This window comes from Cervus elaphus, chromosome X, assembly GCF_910594005.1.
Source record: "Cervus elaphus chromosome X, mCerEla1.1, whole genome shotgun sequence".
Classification (NCBI taxonomy): Eukaryota; Metazoa; Chordata; class Mammalia; order Artiodactyla; family Cervidae; genus Cervus; species Cervus elaphus.
The window spans coordinates 53,021,124-53,027,140 of record NC_057848.1 but is presented as its reverse complement, the minus strand read 5'-3'; positions in this window follow the sequence as shown (position 1 = coordinate 53,027,140).

Here is a 6,017-nt window from a genome sequence, read left to right as displayed (position 1 = left end):
CTGTAACACCCAATAGCAATAAGCATGCTGACCTTCCTCAAAAAATAAATGGTTGTTAAAGCTGACGTTGTGTCCTACACATTGATTCTTATAAATATTGAAAATAAGAGCAAAGAAAGCATAAAAAGGCAGTTGGAGAAAAGGAGGGTTTTGATAAATGCTTCTGACAAGCATTTTGGGATGAAAAGAGCAGCTTTGTGTCACATATAGATGCATCTAGCAGGTAGTGTGGGGTTGAAGCTCTGCTCTTGAGGGCCCTGCAGCCTTGCTGGGAAGATGAGAACTAACTTCAAAGCAAAAGTGTGATACCAATAAAACAACGTGTCATCACATCTTTCAGGCACCCTAGGTGTTCAAAGAAGGGAGTCATCACTGTGGGCTGGAGTGGTCAGGATACATTTCCTGGAGGAACTGGAATTCAGACAATCCTCAAAGGACCGTTAGGATTAGGGAGGCCTTGACGGCATCAGGAAGGCTATCCCCTCAGGTCACACACCTGCATACACTGCTGCCATGCCTGAACAATTTAGCTCTGGCCCATAGGACATCCTACGATGATGGAAATGGTCTGTATCTGCTCAGTTTGTTACAGGAGGCACCAGCCCCTCGTGGCTATTGTCACTAGCATGACTGAGGAACCCAGTCTTTCCATTTTATTTCAGTTTAAATAGCCACATGTAACTAGTGGTTCCCTTATCAGACAGCACAAGTCTAATTGGTACAAGGCCTCAGGGACAGCAGCCAACTCCAACTAGGTTGAAGGATTCCCTGAAAGTTCATTTCCAAAGTGTATCCTCAAACAAAGACGTATAGAGATCTAACTCCTCAGGGGGGCTTTGAAGCCTCCAGGCATCCTCTTGGTCCCTTGAAGAGACATGAACCACCAATGTGGCCAGAGAGGAGCTCATGGTTTCCAGTCATATTTGTGCCGCTGCACTTGTCAAAACCCAATTGATGGAGAAAGGATAAGCCCCATGGAGAACAGCAAAGTCAGGGAATCACAAATAGAAAATCAGAGCCTGCATCTGCCAGCTGGCCTCAAGCAGTACTTGGCTAGAAACGGCTTCCATGAGACAGAAACACATGAAGAAGATCACTCACTAGTCATTCTCATACCCCAGCTTTACCCAGGAATTTAGGTCAGTGGAAGGTCTCAGCCTTATACTAATGCCCAAGGGAAATATTTCTATGCAAGTAAATTTCCTTTATGCTGTACCTATAGTCCAGAAATGTTAACTGAAGTTTAATAAATAGAATGGCAGGCAGTTCTGCCCAAATATCACATATATCTAAATTGGGCTGCCTTCATCTCATTTTCTGTCCTTACATACTGAAGTTGATCACACGCGGCAGCATAAGTTCTAAAGTTAGCTTTTAAAGATCCACAATAATGACAAGCACTGATCTTACATAAGCCTTTGTTTTTATTAAAAAGTAATACCAAAAAATAAAATTTTTTTTAAAGTAACAGCAATCTAGTTTGGAAATCAATAGTTATAAAAGCTATAGTGAAAAGTTTCCCTCTCCTCTCCCAGCTGTTGCCTGGTTCACCTCTCCCAAAGCAATCTCTATTACCAATGGGTCCAGTATCCTTCTCAGAGATAGGCTATGGATAACAAGTGTATTTTCATATGAACTTTAGCAAGAAGTCTAATATCCTCCCTCAAAACAGGCAGAAAATAGAGAGGAAGAGGGAGGGAGGTGAGAATGGATGGAGAGAATGCATGCATGCTATCTGACAGCTACTATGTCCTAATATCACTGCATTCATAGTCTCAAATAAAGTCAATCATTTTTTAAAATGCTCTTTTGTCTAATGAACTAAATGTCAAAAGGTGAGCACCAGAATGAGAGGAAAGGTGCTTACCATAGCTCTTCAAAGTCTGCTTGCCAAAATACATTAAGAATGTATGAGCTGGTAACTACAGTCCTTAGAGATGGAACCATTTAAATATAAAAAAAATGAAAGCACTAAAAATAACAATGCAGTGAAAGAAAATGCAAATTAGAATAACTCAAATGTATCACACTATATGTTTCAGAGAAGAAAAAAGGAATAAAATGATAAAAATCCAGTGTTGCCCAGATGTAGGAAATTACATTTGAACTCTACAGTGGTGAAAGTCGCTCAGTCGTGTCGGACTCTTTGCAACCCCATGGACTGTAGCCTACCAGGCTTCTCCGTTCATGGGATTTTCCAGGCAAGGGTACAGTGGTGACAATCCTACAAATTTGATCTTTCTGAAAAGCAATCTAACAATAAGATGAATTATGGTTCCAGCTGTACTTTTGGACCTGGTAACTACATTTAGGGAAATTTTGTCCAAGGGAATAATATAAAGTGAAAAAAAATGTAAAAGACTATATAAAAATGTACATAGCATTACTATTAATTATGAAGAAAAATTAAAACAATCCTAGTGGGACACATGTGGTGTATTATCAGGAAAGAATGCTATACAGGCACTGAAAAATGACAAGAATAGTGAAAATATAAACACAAAGAAATGCAGATATGAAATAAGTAAAACCAGCACACAATAAGATGTGAGCACAAAGTAAGACCCTGTTCGGGCCTCCCCACACAGGGGCGCTGGAAGGGGAGGCGTCAGTACTGACAGGAGCCATAGGAACACTGGGTTTGGTTTTCAAGGGTGCTCTATCAAGAATCAGAAAAGCAAGAATTCAGACTTAGAACTCAGCATATGGGATTTAGAGGGCTTCCCAAGTGGCTCAGTCGTAAAAGAATCCAGCTGCAATGCAGGAGACACAGGAGATGCAGGTTCAATCCCTGGGCAGGGAAGATGCCCTGGAGGAGGGCACGGCAACTCACTCCAGTATTCTTGCCTGGAGAAGCCCACTGTCAGAGGAGCCTGGCAGACTACAGTCTAGGGTTGCAGACTCAGACACGACTGTAGCGACTGAGCACACGCGCACACACACACATACAGAATTTAACCCCCAGGTAAGAACTGCAGGGGGTGGGCAGTTTCCACTGAGGTGGCTCACAGAAGACTGGAGAAAGTGCTGGTCACCACTAAGCAAAGTAGAAACACCTGAGCTGTCCTGGCAAAGGACCAAGGAAGGAATTAAGAGGCCAAGGGGAGTAGGTATCCTGGAGAAGAGAGATTACATGAGGTAAGAAACCTCACCAGAGGGTAGTATTCCATAGCAGGGTCCAGAGGATATCCCATTCACCGAGGCACACACTGGTGAGAGGGGCACCAGTGTCATTAGGTTCAGAGGTGGCCTCCTCTGCACGCCAGGGATGGCTGTAAGAGACCATCACAGAGCTGAGGCCCCACAGTAATAAAAACCTAGGAAGTGCCAAAGAATTGGTACTTTTGAACTGTGGTGGTGAAGACTCTTGAGAGTCCCCTGGACTGCAAGGAGATCAAACCAGTCAATCATAAAGGAAATCAATCCTGAATAGTATTGGAAGGACTGATGCTGAAGCTGAGGCTCCAATACTGTGGCCACCTGATGCAAAGACCTGACTCATTAGAAAAGCCCCTTGAGCTGGGAAAGACTGACGGTGGGAGAAGAAGGGGGCAACAGAGGGTGAGATGGTTGGATGGCATCACTGACTCGATGGACATGAGTTTGAGCAAGCTCCAGTTGGTGATGGACAGGGAAGCCTGGTGTGCCTCAGTCCACGGGGTTGCAGAGTCGGACATGACTGAGTAACTGAACTGAACTGAGTGGTGCTTATCCACCAGAAGCCAGGAAGACACAAATACTAATACGTGTAAATCCATGGCTGATTCATATCAATGTATGACAAAACCCACTGAAATGTTGTGAAGTGATTGGCCTCCAACTAATAAAAAAAAATAAAATAAAGTGAACCTCAAGGTCAGAAGGGCAGCCAAGCAGGCTTCACCCACATGGGCTCATGGAAATGGCGCAAATGGACCATGGTGTCCCTAGAAGCAATACAGAGAGCAACCAAGGGTTATCACTCAAGATCTACAAGCTGAAAAAGGCAAAAGTGGAGAAACAGGGGGCCAAGGGAGGTTCTCCCCAATAAAAAGTCCAAATTCCTTGCTCAATTTCCAGACATCGGTCCATCCTCAGATCTAGAAGAGGTAGCGGGGCCCCTAGAAGGAAGGACAATGCCATGTAATGCTTCTCCCAGCACTAACTAATGAAGGGACCTAAAGCCACTCATTTGGGTGTATGTACACTGGGGCAAGAATAGCCAGACATTTGAATACTGGATGCAAGATATACATGGCATATGTAGATATATACACACATACATATATGTATACCCTGTTTCTCTGATAAAACCCTAATTGATACATAAATCAAATACATATTCCATGGAGATGCAGTAGATCAGCACTGCTGTTGAACACCTGACTGATGCAGACAGTGGTAGGCTCTATGGTAACTCTGCACCTATGGCCATATGGGGATTTCTGTATGACCAGCTGAAGGAGGAAACAGCTTGAGCCTGGTTTACAGATGGGCCAGCACTCAATATCTAAGTACAAAACAAAGATGGGTGGTATCTATATAACAGCAGATACGTTCACGGGGGAGAAGGAACATTTTTCCAGTGGATGGAACAAGCAGGGCACTTGACTTGGTGTGGAAAAAGTGACCCAAAGTGAGACCGTTTATTGAATACATAAGATTCCTGGAAGTGGCCAATGGCTTGACCATCCAATTGGAAGCCTGGAAGGAAAAGGGCTGGAAGATCAGAGACAAGGCAATCTGATGCAAAGGCCATGGACTGACACATGGGAGCATGCAAAGTGTGAAGATTTCTGTATCATATGTTAACAACCACCAGAAAACATCTGTTATGGAAAAGGCACTGAACTACCAGGCAGACACAATGACTCAGCCAGGTGCAGGGGCCTTCATCAGTTACTACACAACTGGCATGATGGACACGAGCAGAGTGGTCACGATGACTGACAGAGGTCCAGCAGCAAGGATGCCTGTTTACCAAGGCTCATCTAACTGGGACTCCTCTGACAGGTGACTCTTGATCAAGGGTTCACCACTGGTCTTGCTGAAATATTCTTATAACTCCATTGCTGTCTAAGACTTCCTATGTAACTTCCTTCTTTCCCTCCCTTTCTACTCCAGAAGTTAGACATACATCATAGTCTGACAGCTTTCCCAATCTCCACCAGCTCCCTCCCCACTCTCCATCATGGACATCCTAACCACCAAATTTCTTGCACATCTTATCTAGGACCCATACAAACATACCAGTTAATCTAACTTGATACATTCACTATTAAAGCTCTAGTCCTCTGTTTTACAGTGTCAGAAATTTCATTTCAATAATTCAGCAGAAGTATTAAGGTTTTGTGGACTGTTCCTATCAAACTCATAAAGGATTGATTAAATAAATAAATAGAATAAAATAAATAAATAAAAGGAATCTCAAAATGAGAAAGAACTACCCAGCAGACCAGACAGATATGCAATGGAGCTGACAAAGTGTTCCCACCTCACCAAGAGCTACTCGAAAAGCAGACTAAGCACAGAGGCAGGTTGGTATACCTGGAACATGAAAAGGGAGCTGGCTAGCCAAAAGGTGGAAACCCACATGTCTATCCATTCAGGAGTGGCAAACAAAACATGGAATATCCATACAATGGGACATTATCCATAAAAACAAAGAAGTGTCTGGAGAAGGGAAGGGCTACCCACTCCAATATTCTTGCCTGGAGAATTCCATGGACAGAGGAGCCTGGAAGGCTACAGTTCATGGGATCACAAAGAGTTGGACATGACTGAGTAACACTTTCCCTGATACAATATGGATGCACCTCAAAAATATTATACTAAGTGAAAGGCACCAAACACAAAAGGCCACATGTATGATTCCACTTACATGAAATGTCCAAAATAGGTAAATCTACAGGAACTGAAAGCAGATTGGTAGTTGCCAGGGAAAAGGAGGAGGAGGGGATGGGGAGGAGCTGCTTAATGGGTATATAGGGTTTCATTTTGGGGTGATGAAAATATTTTGGAACTAGGTAGGGTTGGTG